This window comes from Canis lupus, chromosome 24, assembly GCF_048164855.1.
Source record: "Canis lupus baileyi chromosome 24, mCanLup2.hap1, whole genome shotgun sequence".
Lineage (NCBI taxonomy): Eukaryota > Metazoa > Chordata > Mammalia > Carnivora > Canidae > Canis > Canis lupus.
Genome location: NC_132861.1, coordinates 45,063,085 through 45,085,214, shown reverse-complemented (window position 1 = coordinate 45,085,214; position 22,130 = coordinate 45,063,085). Strand labels below are relative to the sequence as shown.

At 54.6% G+C, this 22,130-nt stretch overlaps 1 long non-coding RNA gene across 3 annotated transcripts; it reads left to right on the top strand.

Moving 5' to 3' along the window:
• The first annotated feature begins 645 nt into the window (after positions 1 to 645).
• LOC140616174 (uncharacterized) lies at positions 646 to 20,603 on the top strand. 3 transcript variants are annotated; one of them, XR_012016700.1, is made up of 6 exons: positions 649 to 1,004; positions 13,154 to 13,280; positions 19,576 to 19,741; positions 19,853 to 19,965; positions 20,066 to 20,143; positions 20,266 to 20,603. It is a non-coding gene; the product is annotated as an uncharacterized lncRNA (long non-coding RNA). The 3 variants fall into 3 exon arrangements; XR_012016699.1 differs by having other exon boundaries at positions 646 to 1,004; positions 19,576 to 19,965; XR_012016701.1 differs by lacking the exon at positions 19,576 to 19,741 and having other exon boundaries at positions 657 to 1,004.
• The last annotated feature ends 1,527 nt before the right edge of the window (positions 20,604 to 22,130 follow it).

Sequence of the window (22,130 nt, the reverse complement as noted above, 5' to 3'; positions counted from 1 at the left end):
CCACCCGCCACCCTCCGGGGCGCCCCGGGTCCGCACCGTCTCCCGCGGGCCCCATTCGCGACTTTTGGGCGGTGGAGGCGGCAGATGAGCACAGGGCTTCCCTTGCCCCTTTCCCACCTCCCGGGCAGGCCTCCCTGCTCCTCCCGCTGGGCCAGCTACCTAGGGCCGGTCTGCAGAGAAGAGGGAGCCTCTGGGGGAGCAAGGGCCCTGGGATAAGCGCCCCCCCCCCCCAAGGAAGCTGGGCTGCCTGTGTCCGGGGTCCCAGCTCTGGAAGCCTCTGTGCCCCAGAGTGAGGCCCTCACTACTGAGGGAAGGCCTATTTGCAGGGCCGCCCGCCTCCTCCTTTTCAGCCATCGACAACTATTTCACTCAAGACCCTTTTTGTCCTCGATCTTTATTAATCTGTGTGTGTGCCAGACCCAGCGGTTCCTGGGGAGTGGGCTTGAGCAGACGGAGGACACAGAGGGGCATTCCTGGGGTGGTAGGTGACTTCCAGAACCCTCTACCTGGTAAAAAAAAAATCTCTGCCCGTCTGGCTGTTGTCCACATGTCTGTTCCAGTCTGGTTCCATGTTGAGGTCCCGTGGCCGAGCTGACAGTAGGACCTCAAAAATGCCCAGAGAATTGAAATGGAAGCATTTCACGGTCCAGTAAATACCAGCGAACATTCACCAAGAGGCTACAATATGCCAAGCAAGATTCCAGGCTCACACTTGAATCACTTAATCTTAGAGGCCTGTGCCATTCTTATTCCCACCTTACAAAGGAGGAAACGGAGGGGGAAGGCCCAGTGGGTGAGGACTCATAGTTGGTAAACAAAGCCAGAAGGCCTGCCTGGCTCCAGAAGGCAGGCCCTGAGCCCTTGGAGGACAGCAGTGACCCGGAGTTCTTTTCCTGCCAAGTGGTCCCTGGGGAGGCCAAGAGGTCCCTGAGGGCAGAGGCTGGTGGTAGGAAGTCTAATGAGGCTGCTCCTGCTGAGCTGGACCCCAGAACACTGAACCTGAGGTGAGGAGCTTCTTTCAACTCTTTCTCTAAGGCTCAGGGGCCCCTTGGGAGGGAGGAAGAACCCAAGGTATAATAAATAGAATTTGCTAGGATAGGATAAGCTCTAATCCGGGAAAGTCAAAATTCTCCCAAGCAGAATTCCAGAGAAGCAGCCTCGAGTCGGGCTCTCTCTAATGGTCCTTCCCAAGCACCAGAGCAGGAGGAGGGTCTGACTGGCAGCTCAAAGTCCCCCCTTGGCTTGGCTGCCTGCCCCCAAGGGCCCCCCGCAGCCCCACTGGCCACCTGTCCCACAAGGCACCCGGCACTTCACTCCACTGCCCAGGCTGCTGGGTTCTCCTACTTCCCCCTAAAAGTCTGGCCTGGAAAGAGGGCTGGGCTGTCTGACTGAGGACATCCCACCAGGCCTCAGCTCTGACCCCTCTCCAGGAAGCTGTGGGGTTTTCTCAGGTGCCTGGGAGGGGCACCTGAGAAGGGGGGAAGGAGCCCAGGTTGGAGACTATAGAGGGATGGGGGCTGGGTCAGGCCTCTGCCCTTCCGGGCTGTCAGTAGGGGCAGGTGGCTTATCCCCTTGAGACCTCAATTTCCTGCCAGTGCAGGGTTACGTGGGATGACGCATGCAAAGTGCGTAGACTAGTGTGTCCCACACGGTGGCATTATGACACGTTGGCTACTGTGGATATTATTATTGTTATTTGACCTAACCCAAAGGCCCCAGAACCTACCGGGGCTGGGGGAGGTGGCAATGGGGGAAGCTGCTAAAGCGCCAACTGAGTGTTTGCCAGTGGAATCTGGTCGATCAAGAGAAACAGTTTGTCATCATGGATTCATTTGATCTGTGCCTCGGTGGACAGGGGACAGAGGAAATGGATGAAAATTAGATACTCCGTCCCTGGCTGGGGGGTGGGGGTGGGGGATGTGGGAGCTAGGACAGCCCCTGCTCAGTTCTCACGGTCACTCCGGTCACTCCGGTCACTCGGTCAGGCTCCGCTGCAGGTGGCTTGGGCCAGGCCCTATCAGGAAGCACTCTGAGGCTCCTAGAGTCTGGCCCCTTCCACTTGTCCCAGCGCCTGCGGCCCGATTCCTGCTCCTTATCTCAACCACAGCCAGGGTGGTTGAGCAAGGCCCCGAGGAGGGGGAGGTCAGCCTGCAGATGGAATCTGCCCTCCACGGAGGCACCCCGGCGCTGCAGGACCTCAGATCCCAGGGGGTGGGAGTGGGGGCAGGGTGGGGGTGTGGGTGGGGGCGGTCTGTCTCCTAGCCTGGAGGGAGGGCGGAAGATTGGGAAGCGCAGTTGGGTAGGTCACCGGTGTCCCAAGCAGTGGTGGTTTAGCAGTCCCCGTCACCAGGTAGCCCCTCTTCCCCTGAGGCGGATGTGCTGCCCTGGATGAGGGAGCCCAGGTGTGGGCTCAGGTGTGCCTTCTCCACACCTCCTTGGCACCTTTCCTCCTCCTTCCCATCCCTGCTCCCTTGTTCCTCTTCCCTTTCCCTCTCTCCATCCCTGTTCCCACTTTCTTTCCTATCTGCCCCACCAACCCTCTAGAACTGGTTGGAATCCAGAGGCTGCTGGGTTGCTGCAAGTGCCGTGTGGCCTTTCCCTGGGCCAGCCTCCCACCTGGGCCCCAGCGCACCTGAAGGAGGGTGTGAGGAGCCCCGGGCGCCTTTCAGAGGCTGGTGCTGGGAGCGGGGCCACCGCCACCGGGTGGAGAGTCGCCCTGGCTGTAACCACCTCAGTGCAGCAGCGCCGTGTTTGAGAGCGTGGGATGGAATTCATGTTAAAGACCCTGAGGAGAAGCCTACACCCCGGGGCAGCTACACGACTCTGGCAGCCGTGGCCAGTGCTGCAGGTGTGGCCGTCTACACCTGCAGAGGACTTGTTAATTGGCCGTGGGGTGTCAGAAGTCCCTCTTTAGTGAAAAGAGCATCCCTGCAGATAGGTGTGTGCCTGGCAAGAGATGCTGCACAGTCCCCTCTCCCCGCGTCTGGAAAGTCCAGCAACCCAACAGAGCAGTACCCTGTATCCAGAGCTTTCTCTAATTGGTCCTGGATGCCCCACACGATGATCGGACTGGAGGGTTAGCCTGTCTTTGGCCACCCCATCCTTGAATCCACCCAGAGAGAAGCCTTCCTGCACAGGATGGAGAGTGGGGCTCCCCCAGGCTCTTGGGCAGTGGTGGGAGATCTGTTTTGTGCCTCTTGGAAGTAGATGCTTTAAGTGGGGCAGCACTGATTGCACTGTGACGTACCACCTGGGGAGGAGGTGTGGGGTGAGGCTTGCCGTCTTCACCTACCTCTGGTCCTCGGCGGCCACCCATACCCACCGCAGTGAATGACCTGCCCTGCAGGGCACCCTGGGAAGAACTGCCCGGTCAGGAGGACATGGTGCAAAGAAGGAAGGAAAGAGACCAAGAAGCTAGCAGAGAGGTGCAGGGCTGCAGGAAGGGAGGAGGAGTTCAGCGGGGTAGGGAGGGCAAGGTTTTCAAAGCATGACTGGTCCAGTCTGGGGTCTGGAGGTCCCCTCACCCAAGGGAAGGTTGGGCCAAAGAGGAGCTCAGATCACTAGGGGGTTCAGATGAAGATGGAGGTAGGTCTTCAGAGAAGACCTTGCAAGGTCCCCATATAAGCAACACAACAAACATCCTGTTGAGGGGAACCCCGAGATGTCTTTCTGGGGCCAAATGCTGACAAAGCCAAGACTGTCCCAACAACTGAGAGGGCAATGTTGCCAAAACCAGGGAAGGTGTGTTAAAATGATGATTTCAGGGCCTGCCCGCAGAGGATCTGATGGAACCTGGGAAATTGTCTATTTCCAGTTTCCCAGATGATTCTGAGGTACAGGCAGGTTTGGGGTCCACTGGTGCCAAGCTCTCCAGTTCCAGGGATCTGGGTCAGCTGTGGGCAAGGGGGCAGAGGAGGGACACAGAAGGAAGACAGGATGGGGAGGCAGCTCTGGAAGAAAGTCAGGGCAGAGCGGGCAACAGCTGACGGATTCACTTTACCCAGCCAAGCAGGTGGCAGTTGAGGAAGCATAGGTGGGTTTGTGAGTTTGACAAGAGTAGGAAAGGGTGGCCGCGGCCTCTGTGTGGCGTCTGAGGGAGCCAGGGCGAGACTTCGAGGAGTGTTCAGTGCCAGGCGAGGGCGTTCCTGGGCATCCATGGCCGAGGCAAGGATTATCTAGGGCTCTTCTGGGTGTGAGTGACAGAAGCCCAACTCACAGCAGCTCAAGCAAAGGGAATGTATTTGCTCCTATGACAGGAAACCCCTCTCTCTTGTTCTCTCCCCACAACCCACTGCTCCTGGACAGTCGGCCTACCTCTTGGCTCTTCTACATCCGCAGGCTCCTTCCATGAAGAGTAGGAGAAAAGCAGGTGTGCAGATGGCCTCTGGCATTTATCACTCTATCTTGAGGATCCCAGAGGAAAGGGTTATTTTTCCCCCCTCCCAACTTCCCAAATTCCAGGGAAAGGACTCTTATTGGTCTTGCCTCAGTCACATGGCCAAACCTGGGCCAGTGCTCAGGTCTGAGGGCCTGGGTACTATGACTGGCTAGGCCTGGGTGTCCCTTGTGGTGGTTGGGACAGGGCCCTGGGACTCGCAACCCTACAGGAACACCCCAAAGGGGGGCGGATCTCTCAAAGGAAGCTGCTATTTTCAAAAAAGCGGAGGAAGGGATGCTGGGCCAGTCCTCCCACTCGTGTTAAATCCCCTTGGTCCTCCAAATTGCCCTCCAAAACAAACCCCTAAGACTCAGAGCCCCAGAACGAAGAAGGAAGGGGTGGGTGGCCATGTGGGAAATGTTCCCACATAGTTTCTCGACAAATCCTTCTCTCCTGGATGGGAGGAGCCCCCAGGCTGGCCAGTGGAGGTGGACACAGCTCCTTTGAGGCCTGGCCACTCTCTGGCTCCTTTTCTTCACTTGGGCCCCTGCTGGCTGGTCCGGGGGCAGCTGTGGGGTGTGGGACCCAGTCAGGTGAGGGTGGAGCCGGGCTGGAAAAAGCAGCCAGAGTTTAGAAATGCCCAGGAACAAGGATCTGGGCAGGCTTGGGAGCAGTGGGGTGAAGAGGCCCTAGACCAGCTGGGCTGCACCCCAGGCTCCCGTCAGCAGGGTGTGGTGGGCACACGCACATAGACACACGTTCTCTCTCTCTTTCTCTCTCTCACACACACAGACAAGTGAGACAAATGCTCCTAGCAGAGCAACACAGGCATACAGATGACACGCACCCAGGAACTCACATACACACATGGACGTGCATCTAGATACACACACACAGAGCACTGATACACACAGGCCAGATGTACACACACACTCACTCAGAAGCATGCACATTCAGACACACTCACATAGCGCTCACATCCGCAGCCACACGAGATATATGTACACCCAGTAAAAAAGATACATAGACACACAGACACCTGCCCCTGCAGAGATACACATTTCTAGAGCGGTGCGTGTGTGCTCACACACCTAGACATACCCACAGACACACATACACAGGTACTCATCACACACAGAGACACACTTGGAGAGACACATACCTTCACACACATACACACACAGGCCCCGGGTTTCTCCCAGGCGGGAGGGGCCTCCCCTAACCACCTCATGTGCTACCACTGAAACCCTACCTGGCAGGCCCCATAGGAACTGGCTCAGGACCAGGCAGATCCCCTACTCCATCCATGACCAGCCTCTTTTGATCTGCCCCCAGGTCCTCGAGTCTGTGCCCATCCCTACCTCCAGGAGCCTCTGGGCACCGCCCACAGGCCCCAATACCATCCGCATCTACCCCCAACCCCTATTCCAGCCATCCTGGCCTTCTCCCATGTACCACGATCCCAGCCCTTTTCTGCTCAAGTGCATCTCCCACCCCCACTCCCTCGCCTCCTGGATCGAGTGAATTCCTGTTCATCTTTCAAAACCCAGCTCAAATATCCCCTCCCTTGGGCTGGATGCTCCCTCCCTTGGCTGGCATCACATCTGTCTGTCTCTCCTCCATCTGTCCCACCAAACTGGATACAACGAAGCGCAGGGCACGGGCCTGTTTTCCCGGCAGCACAGGGAGGGCCCTGGCGCCTCTCGGGTGAACGGCCCAGGGAACGAATGGCCACCTGGAGGAGACCCTGGCAGGGACGCCGTCTGGCCTTGGTCATATTCAGGGGATGAGAGGGTGTGCCCGCCCCGGGGAGGCTTGGGCATCCCGGACGGTTTTTGCAAGGCCTCAGCCCGGCCCCCAGCGCACACGTTAGAATTCACACTGACGTGCATTCACACGCGGGTGGGCACTGCGCCCCCTTGTCCTGGGCAGCTGGGCTGCCGCTCCCCCGGCCACCGATGACTCACGTCCCCACCCGCCAGGCGGTCGGCTTGGGCACACACAGCCTCCTTTCAGCCCCTCGGCCTCAAACACTAGCTCAGTCTTCCCTCCCGGCGCCGCCCCCTCCCCGGAGCCCGCCTGCCCTCCCAGCCTGGCAGCTCGGCCCCACGGGAGGCCACGCAGAGGCCTCCTTCCTCTCCGGAGCACAGGGCTCCCTGTCTCTCGTCACCCGGCTCCTGTCCAAGCCAGCCTTGAACGGCTGCCTTTCCGTGGCCCAGAGCCTGGCCAGGTGCATTCTGGGCAGCTCTGCTCCCGCCAGTGTCTGCCAGGAAGCTGTAGGGCCTGCTGTGGCTACCACTGAGGCGCGAGAGCCAGAGGGGGCCGGTGAGGCTCCGCTTCGGAAATCTCTCCCAGGCTCCGGGCAAAGGCCTCCTCACACCTACAAAGACTCTTCACACACCTCCCGTCTGCCTCTTCGGCTGCCCTAAGTAGTCCCGCCAGGCACAGCTTACTCTCATGCCCATTCTACTGAGGGAAGAGCTGAGGCCCAGAGAGAGAGGTCAGCCTGCTGGTGAATGGTGGGGCTGGAACCCAGTCTTGGTGAAGAGGGGAGACTAACACATTGTACCTCAGGGGATTGCACTGGACATGATGAGGCAGCCGAGCCAGCACCCTGAGGGGTTCCTCCTATCAGCACCACATGATGATGGTCACAGAAGTGGTTCTGCGTTTTATACCCAGCACACTTCCTTTCATTTGGTAACGGACATCCCCTCTTTAGTTTTGGGGTGGGTTCTCAACCAGGCTGGGCCAGTCCCAGTCCCCGACGCGTCCTCTTGCGCCAAGAGTGGGCTCAGTCCAAGGGATAGGCGCATGACCTGCATTGGGTCAACTAGGGCTTTTCCCTGGGGAGTTTCAAAGTGGAACTAGGAGAGGGACACCCTTTTCCCCTCTGACCATGGGGATTTTGAGGGTGCAACTCATCATATTGGGCATATGTGTCACATGTGCCCCATGCCCCCTTCACTCTGCAGTAGGAGAGAATGAAACAACACACAGAGCAAAACAGAAACAGAGTCTGAATGGGGCCAGAGTCATCAGAAGCCTTGTGGTCAGCAAAGTAGACCCCCTCCCCCAAAGATATCCATGCCCTAATCCCCAGAATTTGTGACTATGGTAGGTTACAGGAAAAAGGATACAGATGTAACTAAGGTTAGAGACCTTGAACTAGGATGGCTAGCCTGGACTACCCAGGTGTGCCCAATCTAATCACAAGAGCCCTTGAACATAGAGAACTTTCTTTAGCCGAAAGCAGAAGAGATAGAGCAGAAAGGAAAATCGGGGAGATTCCGGGCTCAAGAGGGATTTGGCATGCCTTCACTGGCTCTGAAATCTAGGGAGCCATTTGTACCCCAGAGACCAGAGCAAGGTCTCCGGGAGCCAAGGGCAGCCTCCCGCTGACAGCCAGCAAGGATGTGAGCATCTCAGTCCCGCAAACACAAGGAACTACATTCTGCCCCCAGTCTGAATGAGCTTAGAAGCAGATTTCCCCGCAGAACCTCCCAGTAAGAGCCCAACTGGCCGGCACCTTGATTTTGACCTTGTAAGATTCTGAGCAGTGAAACTAGCTGAGCCAACCCGGGCTTCTGATCTCCAGAGAATAAATCTGAGTTGTTTCAAGCCACTAAGTCGGTGGTCATTTTGTTACAGCATAGGGAAGGTAAGGTAGGACCTAAGAACTAGTGCGACACCGCCTCCCCTGATTTGGTTACAGGTGCCAATAATTTTTTGTTGGTGTTTTTGGTCTCCAACTAACTAATGCCATTACTGTTAAACTACTCCTTCACTGTTTCTCCCAATAGCCTGCCCTCACAGGCGGGTAGGAGACATCACCTAGGACTTGAGATCGCCGCCACAGCAAAAGCTTGAGGACAGCAAAGAGGGTGGGAGGGACAGGTCCTCTTGGACCTCACATTCTGTACAGGCTTGAGGAAGTTCTTCTAGAAGGGTGGACTGGCTCTGCCCCTTCCTCTTCCTTACCAAGCTGGATCCCTCCCTTCCCCACGGCAGAGCTGAGGTCAACGAAGAGAAAGCCAATGCATAGGAGCCAGGGAGAAATGACTTGTTTGAATACTTTCTACATGGCTTGGTCAAAGCTTGTAAAGGCTGTCAGGGTCAAAAGACACAGAGGTGGTTCTGGTCCAAGATGGCAACATAGGAGACTCCTGAACTCACCTTCTCCATGGATGAACTGACTCTCCAGCTACACACAAGCAACCTTCTCTGAAGGAAGTTGAGAAACTAGCTGAGCGATTACCTACACGTCAGGAGAATAACAAAATATCTACATTGGAAAGGTAAGAAGGTCTGAGACACACTCTCATCATATACCTGGCCCCCAACCCAGTGACACGCAATTAAGAAGGAACTCACATCTCCAGCTCCTCCCTGAGGAGCCAAGTGGTTTGACCCAATATCTAGCACCCAGCTTTTAAGACTTCTACCTGAAGGATGGAAATACCTAGCTCTGAAAGCCTACAGGGCTTGTGTTCCTGAGACCCACCAGGCCATAGCAAACAAAGAAAGAGTTCTTAACCGGCTATCCTCCCTGCCCCCACCCTAAGGGCTCTACTATCAAAATTCTAATGATGTTTTTCACAGAAATAGGAAAAACAACACCAAAATTTGTATGGAACTATAAAAGACCCTGAAATGCCAAAGCAATCTTGAGAAAGAAGGTCAAAGCTGAAGGCATCACCCTTCCTGATTTCAAACTACACCACAAAGTGATAGTAATCAAAAAAGCATGGTACTGGCATAAAAACAGACACCCAGCTCAATGGAACAAAACAGAGTCCGGAAATAAACCCACATACATATGGTCAATTACTTTATAATAAAAGAACCAAGAATATACAACGAGGAAAGGATAATCTCTTCAATAAATGGTGTTGGGGAAGTTGAATATCCATATGCAAAAGAATGAAACTGGACCCTCATCTTACACTATATCCAAAGTCAACTCAAAATGGATTAAAAGGGCAGCCCACGGGGCTCAGTGGTTTAGCGCCACCTTCGGCCCAGGGCCTGATCCTGGAGACCCGGGATCGAGTTCCACGTTGGGCTCCCTGCGTGGAGCCTGCTTCTCCCTCTGCCTGTGTCTCTGCCTCTCTCTCTTTCTCTCTCTCTGTGTGTTTCTCATGAATAAATAAATAAAATCTTGAAAAAAAAAAACCCCAAAATGGATTAAAGACTTGGATGAATTACAACCTGAAATCATAAAACTTCCAGAAGAAAATGTATGGGGTAACCTTCTCAACATTAGTCTGGGAAATTTTGGGGATTTTTTTGGGACTTAACTCCAAAGAAAAGGCAACAAAACAAAATTAAACAAATCAGGACTACATCTATTGAAGAGCTTCTACACAGCAAAGGAAACCATCAAAAATTTAAAAGGCAACCTACAGAATAGGGGAAAGTATTTGCAAATTATATATCTGATAAGAGGTTAATATCCAAAATATATAAAGAACTCATACAACTCAATAGCAAATAATCTGATTAAAAATTGGGCAAAGGAACTGAATAGACATTTCCCTAATGAAGACATCCAAATGTCCAACAGGTACATGAAGAGGTGGTCAACATCACTAGTCATCAGGGAAGAGAAAATCAAAACCACCTCATACCTGTTAGAATGGCTATCATCAAAAGCAAGAGATAACAAGTACTGGTGAGGATTTGAAGAAAAGGAAACCCTTGTGCAGTTGGGTAGGGATGTAAATTGGCATAGCTACTACGAAAATAATATGGGGGCTCCTGGCTGGCTCAGTAGGTGAAGCATGTGACTCTTGATCTTGGGATCATGAGTTTGAGCCCCATGTAGGGCACAGAGATTAATAAATAAATAAATAAATAAATAAATAAATAAATAAATAAATAAAATAGAAGGTTAAAAAAATAAAACGTGGAACTATGATGTGATTCAGCAATCCCACTTCTGGTTATATATTCAAAGGAAATAAAAATAGGATATCAAAGAGAGAGATGCACGCCCATGTTCATACAGCATTATGTACAATAGCTAAGATATGGAAACAACCTAAGCGTCCATCAGCTGATAAGCGGATAAAGAAGATGTTGTATATGTATACAATGGAATATTATTCAGCCATGATGAAGTAGGACATCCTGCCATTTGTGACAACATGGGTGGAATTTGAGGGTATTGCACTAAGTGAAATAAGTCAGACAGAGAAAGACAAATACTGTATGGTGTCAATAGGTGAATTCTTAGAAAAAAGAAAAAAAAAGTCAAACTCAGAAACAGAAAAGTGGTTTCCAAGGCCTGGGGAGTGGAGGAAACAGGCAGAGGTTGGTAAAGGGGTACAAACTTTGAGCTATAAGATGAATAAGGTCTGAGGATCTAATGTATGACATGGTGATGATTGTAGGTAACACTGTAGTGTGTACTTGAAATTTGCTAAGATAGTAGAATCTAAACATTCTCACCAAAAGAAAGATAAATGTGTGAGCTGATGGATGTGTTAACTCACTAGATGGAGGGGAAGCCTTTCACAATGTCTATCTATATGAAATCACCATTATTTATTGTTAATTAGTTTATTGTAAGATTTTATTTATTCATGAGAGACACACACAGAGAGAGGCAGAGACACAGACAGAGGGAGAAGCAGGCTCCATGCAGGGAGCCCAAAGCGGGACTCGATCCCCAGACCTGGGATCACACCAGCTCAACCACTGAGCCAGTCTATTTATTTTTTATTTAGAGAGAGAGAATGTGAGCTGGGAGGTGGGGTGGGGGCAGAGGGAGAGAGAGGCTCTTAAGCAGGCTCTACGCTCAGCATGGAGCCCAATGCGAGGCTCAATCTTATGATCCTGAGATCATGACCTGAGCTGAAACCAAGAGTTGGATGCTTAACTGACTGAGCCACCCAGGCGCCCCAATGATGTACATTTTAAATATCTTATAATTTTACATGGTCAATTATATCTCGATAAAGCTGAGGGGGAAAACATAGGCAATCATGATTCAGAGGAAGATTTGTAGCAACAGGACAGAAAGGCTGGTGTTTTATTGCATGCAGAGATTACCCAGATAGAAAAAACAGGAAGGCCTAAGGAAAGAAATGAGGCAAAGGAAATACGCAAGGTTTTCTCAACGGTGATGTAAAGCTAACTCACAGACAGATGAGAAAGAAACAAAGAGGAGGAAGAAGGAAGTAGGAAGGAGGAAAGGGAAGGAGTGGAAGAAGGAAAGGAGGCAGGGAAGGAAGGAAGGAATGAGGGTTTTCACTGAATGGTGGGGGGCATTGGCATCTGAGCCTCTAAGTTGCCAGCTTCTCTGCCCCAGGCTGCCCTCCTTTGGCTGCACGTTGCTCCCTCTCAGTTCCTTCTAGAAAAATACCAAGGCACCATCAACATTTTTTTGTTGTTCCCAGTGGGTCCTTAGCAGCTCTCTGGAACCACATTTTCTGGAATCTACCTCTAGGTAGAGGCTCCTCAGCCTGCCGTCCTTCCCCCTCCCTGGCTCTGCTTTTCACAAGCACTGATTGAGCAACAAGGGCATACGGGCTGGCTGCCAGGTGCTGAAACGGGAATGAACATTTCTTAGCTGCACCACCAAAAGCAGGGTCCATAAAAGGAAAAATTTGATAAGTTGACGTCATCAAACTTAACTTCTGCTCTTTGAAAGACATTTGGAAAAGAATTGAACAGACAAGCCATAGACTGGAAACAACTTTTTGCAAAGCTGGTTTCTGATAAAGAGCTTGCATGTGGAGCACAGAGAGAGAACTCTGCAATGTGATTATTAGAAAACAGAGAACTTGGAATCAAAAATGAGCAAAAGATTGGAACGGACTTCTCGCCAGGGGAGGTCTACAGATGGCAAGCGATCACATGAAAGAGGTTCAACACCATCAGTCATCGGGGAGCTGTGAACGAGGGTCACGGAAAGACACATCGAATACGTTGTCTGAATTAGCAAGACTGGCTGTATCGAGTGTTGCGGAGGACGTGAAGCCGCTAGAACTCCCGTACCACGGTGGTGGGAGTGTATGTGGGGGCGTCAACTTTGAACAACAGTTGGACAGTTTCTTTTCTTTTTTTTTTTTTTAATAGGCTCTGTGCCTAGCGTAGAGCCCAATGCAGAGCATGGAGCTCAGTGTGGATCTTGAATTCCTGATCGTGAGATCAAGACCTGAGCTGAGATCAGGAGTTGGATGCTTAATCGACTGAGTCAGCCAGGCCCCCCCCTAGTTGGACAGTTGCTTAATAAGTTAAACATATGCCTACACGTGACCCCGCCGTTCCATTCTCAAGTATTTCCCAAAGTGAGATACGTCCGTGTGAACACTTACACGTGAAAGTTTACAGCATTTATTTGTAGGAGACACCGGGGGTGGCCTATCTATCCAATGCAATTCTACTCAGTAATAAAAAGGGCTAAGTTACTAGATGTTACACAGAGATAATCTCAAACTAATCACGCTGAGTGAAAGAAGCCAGACAAAAAGGGATACGTACTGTGGGATTATATTATATATATATAAAACTCTAGAAAATGCAAACAGATCCACAATGACAGAAACGTAAGTTGCCTGACGATGGGGGCGAGGCACGGGGGGAGATTACAAGAGGGCACGGAGATTGTTGGGGGTGCTGGGTTGCTTACTCTGTTGCCTGTGTTGGTTTTATGGGTGCTCACATCTATCAAAGCTTATCGCCTTGTACCTTTTAGTGATACCTCAGTAAATAGTGCTATCTCAGGAAAGCTGCTGTTTTTTTATTGCTTTTTTTTTTTTTAAGTAGGCTCCATGCCCAACCTGGAGCTTGGAATCACAGCCCTGAGATGGAGAGTTGCACGCTTTATCGACTGAGCCAGCCAGGCGCCCCGAGTGATACCTCAGGAAAGCTGTTGGAAGGAACGAGAAATAAGGTTTGCACAGGCTCCCCGAGGGAATCTGTGGTTTGCAGGAAGGCAGTGGACGCCCAGCAGTGGCTGCAGCCAGGAGTGGGGCGGGGGGGTGGCTGCTCAGGACAGAGGCCTGAATTGAGACCCAAAGCTCTGGTACCCAGGTGACGCCCGCACCGGCCAGGACAGGACACTGTGGGGAGCAGCCCCGGCCCTCCCTACCCTCTCGGAGCTCACGGCCAAGGACCCCAGAGTGTGCCTGTGCTGTGACGGGATGCTGAAGGATCTTGGGAAGCAGGGACAGAGGTGGGACAGGAAAATCGTCCTGGGAGTTAATGTCTCAGCAGGGGTCCAAGGAGGAATGGGTGTGGGGGTGGGGAAGGGCAGGTAAGGGGGCCTAGGCAGGTAAGGGCCACTGCAGACAGGAGCTGTAGCCAGGAGGAACCTGACTGTGTGTTTCCTGGGGGCCACCCTGACGCCCCAGGGGCCTGCAGAGCCTTCCCTGAAGACGTGGGGCCTCCCTGATCTCAGCCTGGGGTCCACTCGGTCCCCACATCCCCCATCCCCTCCATCGCCTGGCTGCTGGTCTTGCTTCCCTCTCCCTGCTCCCCAAGGCAGCATCTCAGAAACCAGAACTCTGCCCAGAAAGTGGTCACCCAGATGCAGGGGGATACAGGCCCCGCTGGGGCCCCCAGGCTGCTCCGGTCACTGTGGAAGGCCATCCGTGGGCCAGGGATAAGGAACCATACGATCCTGTCTGGCGCTGAGAGGTGAGAAGTAGACAGAGTTCAAGGCACCAGGTGAGGCAGTTGAGGGAAGAAGAGTGGGCGAGACGGGCCCTGGGGTGCCTCTCCACCACTCCACCACTCCGGCATTGCCAAGGGAGCTGGGTGCAGACACAGGGGCGCCTGCAACCGAAAAGGTGTCTGGGCTGTGGGCAGCTGCCTACCTGCGGAGCCTCCTGGCTGTCAGGGTGCGAGCTTTGGATTTTGGAAGGGATGAGGCCAGGCCATGTGCAGTCTCTGGACGGGGCAAACCAGGAGTGTGGCGCTGCCTTCCCCGCCCCCTCTGACGTGAGCCTGCTTGGGCAGGTAACATCCCCACATCCAGGCCTGCCTGACCAAGGAAGCTTTCAGTGGGAAAAGGAGAGCTGGCCTTGGGCCCCCTTTCCACCCTATTCCGCATGGGCGGACATCTGTCTGAACAGCCCTGGGCTCCCTGTGGGTCCACTTCCAGAGGAGTCTCAGGGCCAAGGGAGGCCACATCCTCATCCTCCTACCCTGTCCTGCTCTTCCCATCAAAATGGGGAAAGGATACCCTGATGGAATAATTTTTCCTTTGCCTGGAAGCTTCCTTCTGGGTTTGTGTCAAGGCACTTTTGCCCCATCGTGGGCTAGCGTTCTGAAACACAGTGGTCCCAGTCTGAGGCTTACACAGGATGACGTCTCTCTTCCAAGATTTAATGGAGCCAGAGGCACCCAGAGAGGAGGAGAACACAGGCTAGGAGGCCCCCCTCTTCTCTACTTAGACCCTCTTGTCTATGTGCGCAGTCCCTGGGGCCCTCCCTTCGAGAACTGTCATCTGATTGGGGACTGGAGGGGAGCCCTGGGTAGATGGGAGCGGAGGGGCTAGAAGGAAGCAGGTCAGTGAGCAGATGGGGTGAGGGGCAAGGGGCAGAGAGCCAGGGGATCCAGGATTCTGGAGACTGGGCCCCAGGATCTTTCCTTAACCTGGTCACTTCAGGTGGGGAGTCCCTGGTTAGAGGCGTTAAAGAACGACCCCCAAAGGGGGGGTGCCTGGGTGGCTCAGTCGGTTAAGCGTCTGCCTTCGGCTCAGGTCATGATCACGGGGTCCCGGATCGTGTCCTGCATCGGGCACCCTGCTCCGCGGGGAGCCTGCTTCTCCCTCTGCCTCTGCCTGTGGCTCTGCCTGCTAGTGCACACGCTCTCTCTGTCAAATAAATAGATAAGTAAATAAATAAGTAAATTCTTAAAAGAAAGAGAGAGAGAGAGAACCAACAAAGGAGAAAAGAAAACCCAGTCCTGGATCTGATGGCGCAGTAGCTGACCGAACAGGGCTTGAGCGAGGGCAGGGGGTGCAGGGGCGCGGGGCACCCGCTCCAGGGCGCAGGGGGAGAAGCCAGAGCTGTTCCGGGAGGGGCGGATCGCAGCACCTGCCGGCCCCCACTTAGTCAGCAGGCACGGGGGCTCCCATTCTGGCCCTAAGATTTTTTTTTTTATCGGGCTCGCCACTGTGTAGGGAAGAGATGGTGGTATAGTTGGTGCCTGGGCCAGTTTCTGAGAGGTTGTATTTAACTGTGAACCATGACCTTGAAATTCTTGGTCTCATCTGTTTGGCCGGCAGGTGTTCCTGCCTCGTGGTGACCTCAGAATCCTGGCAGGGACCCCGACTCTCATGACACAGGCTGTGGGGGGAGCCAGGGCCCCCAGCAGAGCCCAGGGCGGATCTGACCACCTGTGGGCACTGCAGCAGCGCCCACGTATCCTGCCTCTACTGCCACTTCTCACTCCCCCGCACCCCGACCCGACCTCGAGGTCACCTCCCTTGTCCCCTCTAAGCCTTATTTCACACGCATCACAGAGGGGCCCCTCAGCATTTTGCAGTAACAACCAAGGTGGAAAGTTGTTCTCTCCAAGAGAGGAGGAGGGACGGGTCTGGAACTTCGTGAGGCTCGTGGCTCAAGAATCCGAAGGGATCCAGCGACACAGGGGTTCCCGGGAAGGACCAGAGGCGGAGCCGCTGGCGCTGACGCTTCCTGCTGGCAGGGGGGCTGGGGAGCACGTGGGGTGGGAGGGGGGATTGCGCTGCACACAGGTTCGGAGCTGGAGTACGCTTGTGCTCAGCCGCTGGTTCAGGGGGCTTTGGAAGGAATATCGGCCCGTGTGGCTCACAACCCGAAAGGGAAGCGACGGCCACTGTTTCACCCTCGAATCTTTTGGTGGCTACTGACCTCTAACTTCTTAAGTCATTAGGGGGAAGGGGGAAGGTGGGGATTTATTGGTTCAGATAAGCAGAAAAGGTGAGGGTGTGGCTGGAGAGAAGTGTAACCCCGGACGCCGCCCGGCCAGCGTCGCCTCTGCTCCTTCCTGGGTGGCACCTCATTCTCCGCAGATGGGGACGTGGCCGCTGGCACCAAAATTTCAGCTTCGCCAGCAAGAAGGAAGGGGCTCCTATTTCAGGCTGGAGGCTCAAGTCCACCTCCTGCCCTGCCAGACCCGGGCGGCCTGGGAGGCGGTGCGGGCCGCGGATGGGGCTTTATGCCTCCCTCGGAGGGAGGTCAGCTCGGGCTCCCAGGGCAGCACCCTGGGGTCTGATTGCCGCGGAGTCCCAGGCCCTGCACAGTGGTTCCCATGGATGGGGCCCGTAGGGTGCGGTGGCGCCTTAAAGCCCATCTCCGGGTGGCGGGGTGGCGGGCTTCCTAGGACGTGGCCTCTGCAGCCTCGGGGCTGGGCCCTCCGACCTGCTGCAGCTCCACACCTTTCCTAGTAGTAGATTGTCCCTGAAGTCGGGGTGATGAAAGCACCACCCCACCACTCACCTCCTCCCCTGCAGCCACCTGACAACACCCAGTCATCTGGTCGCCCAGGTGCTGCCTCAGAGGAGGGGCTGGCCCAGCCTGGCTCAGCCTCCTTCGCTGTGAAGGGGGAGCTGGTGTCCTTGGGGTTCCAGGACAGGCAGGGGACAGCCGGGTCCCCGCCTCCCTCACTGTTTTCAGGTGTTCCTTCGGGACGGTCCCACAGAAGCTCAGAAACCCACTCCTCTTTTGCCTGGCTTTTGTGTTTTTCCATCTGCTGGCCACTCCATGTCATTTGCAGAAGGAGGCCTGTGGCCTCCCTGTCCAGGGTTTGTCCCCACTGTCCCCTGAGCCCATTGCTAGTACTCCCCTCGCCTCTGGCCTCTCTGCCTTGGGCCGCCCGGAAGCCTGTTAGTGCTGCTCTGGGCACAGAAGCAGGCTTCCCCCCGAAGTGACCCACCAGGAGACCCCCAATGCCAGCTCCAGCTGGGACCCCCATACCAGGCCATGAATGGATCCTCAGGCCACAGGGCCCGGGAGCTCCTCTGAGGCCCTGCAAACCCTATGATCACGGTGCTCCCCTGGTGGGCCCCCCGAAGACTGGCTTTTGGGAATGGTGCTGGTGCCCCTCACCTCACACCCCAGCCACTGTTACCTCTGCTCTTCCTGCCTTAGACTCAGGCACTGAATCCAGGCTCGATGCCCTGCCTTCTGCTCATAAGCCCAGTGTTCCCAATAAACCCAAGGCTCTGCCCTTCTGGACCTATTAAGTCGCTGGGGCTCTCTGCCTGGCTTTTCCCTAGAAAAGCCTGAGTTCAAGGCCGGCCCGGGCCCTGCCCGGGGACCTGCCAGTGTGAGGAGGGCCCCCTGCTTATCTCTTTTCCGCGTTGTCAGTGCTCCCACCCTGATCAGAACACAAAGTTCTAGGAGTCTAGCTGTCTCCTCGGTGAGGTCTCACTCCCAGGGAGTGGTGACGGCCACTGGTGGCTCATAGACAGAGCCGCGCCGTGTCTAAGCAGGTGGGTGGGCTCACTTCTGGGTATCGCAGGTAGTGGAAGTGTGAGTGGCAGCAGGATACCGAGCGGCACACCCCAGGGTAACCAGATGCCACCCTCACTGATCACCTCACCCAGGAGCAGGCTCTGTCCAGGCTGCTTCAGGTGAGGTGAGGGCCTGGAAGTGAAGTGATGCACGTTGGGCCAACACCAGGGATCCCAGGCTGTCGAAACAGGTGTGGACGGAGGCTTCTGGAGCAGCTGCCACTTGCCCCGCACACATGCCACCCTTTGGGGGCACCCCCTACCCTGTTGTTTCCCAGTCACCTGTACAGTCCTGGGTCCATCCAACATTCTTTTTTTTCTCTAAGATTTTATTTATTTATTCATGAGAGACACAGAGAGAGAGGCAGAGACACAGGCAGAGGGAGACGCAGGGAGCCCGGTGTGGGACTCAGTCCTGAGACTCCAGGATCACGTCTTGGGCCAAAGGCAGATGCTCAACCACTGAGCCCCCAGGCGTCCCTCCATCCAACATTCGGCCTCAGGCTGCACTTCTCTGCACGCTCCTGCCATTGGTGTGCTGGCAAATGCTTAACCACCAGCTCTCTGGGTAGGGGGAGGGGAGAAGCCCTGGGAGGCACTGTTTCTGGTTTCTGGGGTGTAGGTATTCCCAGCACGGCCAGTCCCCAGCGATCAGAATGATATCACTGAAGACAGAGTTGGGAAGAGAGGCCCAGGAGGCACGATTATGTCCTATTTCCCCCACCGAGCTACAACGTGTAAATAACCTCCATGACATAGGCAATAGCCAACGCAGTAAAATAACTCAGAAGGGATGTTTTGGGATCCCTGGGTGGCGCAGCGGTTTGGCGCCTGCCTTTGGCCCAGGGCGCGATCCTGGAGACCTGGGATCGAATCCCACGTCGGGCTTCCAGTGCGTGGAGCCTGCTTCTCCCTCTGCCTATGTCTCTGCCTCTCTCTCTCTCTCTGTGTGACTATCATAAAATAAAAATAAATAAATAAATTAAAAAAAAAGAAGGGATGTTTTGAGTATTTATTACCCTTTAAAAATAGAATTTATTTAATTGTAAGTTTATATATAAATTTAAGGTTTGTTAATGGTTATGTTTAACTTAGGGATCAGCTCTTGTGAGCGGGCACACACTGGCTCGGGGACACCGCCGCCTCCTGCCCAGATGAACCCCTGCTCCCCAGCACCCCTCAAGATCGCTGCCCCGTGGCCTTGGCGGCGGTCTCCCCTCTGGGAGCTTGGGCTGTCATCTTGCCCCCACTTCCCCCTCCAGGTTGTTCTCCACGGGCCCCTGGGGTCTTCACGGCCTCTCCCGGCACCAGGCTGACCTCCAGTCCTCACCTGCGGGGTACAGCTCTCTGGACGGCGGCCTCAGCAGCCAGCCTCTCCCTCGTGTCCTCCAGCTCTGACAGCAGTGACCGCCCGCACGCCCTCCTTTCCTCCCTGGGTCCCGGAGCGCGTGTCGCCTGTCCTCCTCCCAGAGGGTCCCTTGCACCAGCCCCTCTTCTTTCTCTCACCCCTCGCTCTGCCCACAGGTTCTTACTTCTCTTTTTTTTTTTTTTTTAATTTTTTTTATTTATTTATGATAGTCACACAGAGAGAGAGAGAGAGAGAGAGATAGGCAGAGACACAGGCAGAGGGAGAAGCAGGCTCCATGCACCGGGAGCCCGACGTGGGATTCGATCCCGGGTCTCCAGGATCGTGCCCTGGGCCAAAGGCAGGCGTCAAACCACTGCGCCACCCAGGGATCCCTAGGTTCTTACTTCTCAAGTCCTCTCCTCTGAGATCCCAGCCAGACCCTTGGTCCTCCACTGTCACCTTCACCAGGGACCACTCTATGTGGGTTGTGTGAGGCCTGACTTCCTCTCGACCTCACGACCTTCCTCCTGGATGTCTGCCCCTCGCTTCACTCGGGCACCTGGTACGGCCCTTAGAGAGGACCCCTGTTCACCTGTTCATCTCCCGGAGTTCACCGCCCCCTCCCTGCCCCCTGCTCTTTTGGTTTGGACTGACCAGCCCGGCCTTCACCCAGGGACCCTAGAACCACTCGGCCCACCGGCCCTACCAAAGGCAGACGGCCGGGAGCTGCTGCCCACACGCCGCCTGCCGTGGCTCCCCTTGCGGCCTCTCGAGGCGTGAGGGCCGGTGAGTGACGGCCTTCCCTACTTTCCTGCTCCGCTGTGGGAGGCCCCCCCGGAACAAATGTAAATTCAACAGAATCACAACACCCCACATCCCAACACAGAGCAGCCTCGCAGGATGTTTGCCGACCTGAATCAAAATGGAAAAAACAGCCCCGGAAGATCTGGGCCCGAGCCGCGAGGTAAGTTCTGGATGCCTCCTATGTGGCACGTTGTCTGGGTCGTGCCCCGGGCTGGTTGGGTTTCCCTGCTGCCTCACCTCTGCCTCACCTCTGCCTCACCTCTGCCTCACCTCTGCACGCAGACTTTGGCTTCGGTGGTGTGACCTGCTTTGGCTGACGGGAGAAGAGGAAACACGGTGCAGGTAGAAACTCGAGCAGCGCCTGGGCTTCGTGTCTCTTAGAGCAGTTGGGGCCTGGAGACCACTGGGGAAGGAGCCCAGGCGAGCTTGGTGCGGGATGAGAGGCCTCCTGGGGCAGAACTCGGACCCGCCAGCTGCCGGCTGCCAGGCATGAGCCGGGCCCTTACTGCCCTCTGACCACAGACACGCATCCAGGTCCAGCCAAACCCAACAGAACTGCCCGTCCGAGCCCAGCCCCATCGCCGAGCCACTAACTGTAAAGCTAATAAATACTTGTTCCAAGTCGCTACGTTTGGGGGTAGTTTGTTATGTGCAAAGTGAACCACCCCTTAGCCCAAAGCACCACGCAAAGTATCTGGAGAGATGAAGGTGGTCCGGCCACGAGGCTGTGCTACCGGCACCGGGGAGGGCCCAGGAGGATGCCCCAGGTCCCGGGCAGGGATAAGGGTAAAGCAAGTGAGGCGTTCGCCTTGCACACAAAGCGTAAGGTGGCACCCCAAAACTCAGCAACCAAGATAAACAATATTTTAATGCAATAAAAAAAATCAGAAAACTATGGCTTATGAGCTGGCCACCCTTTTCCATAAAAAAAAAAAAAAAAAAAGTTTTGTTGGAATTGGGGCTGGGATCAGGATGTAGCAAGCAAGGGTATGATCATAGAACCCCAGGGTCAGAGCTTGTTTTTATTAAGAAGTCTGATTTTTTTAATCACGGAATTTTTGCATTAATCTTATTTGTGCATTTGTTTTTTATTTTAGTGTTTTTGATGTGGGCTAAATCCTTCCCAAACTACTGCGTGAGTGAGCGTGGTATCTGATTAGATCCCAAACCTCTGTGTCTATTATATTCCCACCAAGGGTCATGATTTAAGCTGTTGTCAGACGTTTACACCGTACTGTGAATGAACCGGAACAAGATCCAGTTTGACTCAGGAGAAATTAGGGGGCCGGGCAGCCAGAGCGCTGGGGTCAGCTTCCGTGGGAAGAAGTAATCTTCCTGAAGGCCTACCAGCCTCAGGATGTCCTCAGCGTCTCCACCGTGGCTCCCTGGGGAGGTTTCATGGGCACATCCCAGGAGCCAGTTGTGTGACCACATGTCCAGGTGACCTTTGAGACCGTCTGGCTTTATCCCTGTCCTGGATTCTTTCCCTCACAGGTCGTGTTCGAGTCCGACCCCAGCCACCCGGGGGAGGCCAGCAGACGGCTGGGATATTTATGAAGGAGTTGTTGGGATCTCACCAAGGCTCCTGCCAGCCAGCAGCTCGGGCTGTGGACGTGTGGGGGGGTGAGGGGAGTCTCCCAGGGCGTGGTGCCCAGGCCGGACGGTGTTTACTTTCCCCAGGGACCCGCCCTGGCTGCACCTGCTGACTTCAGTGTAGTTTCTCCGGATTTGGATACACGTCAAATCTCTCAAAGACTGTCTTTTCTTTTCCCAAATTGTCAGACGTTTACAAACCAGACTTTAGCTCATCTGTGGGTCTGAGGGAGAAACAGCAGTTGCCTTTGCACCGTGGAGAAGGCGGGGGGAGGGGGATCCCGATGACTCTTCTGGATTTCTGGAGATGGGGCTGCTCCCACACCAAGGCAGGGGAAAGGCCGTGCCAGTCAGTGGCATCTGAGGAATCTGAAGGGGAGTGGATTTACTGGGGAGAACGGGAGAGATTTTTCCATTACGCTGCCCTGCCGTTCATCCGCAGCCACTTTCCGAAGTCTCACCGCGCAGTGATCCCGTTTCAGGGACGCAGGCTCTGCTTTTCGTGTCTGTCCTTACCTACAGCACTCGTGATTAACGGCGGTGTTTCCTCCTAA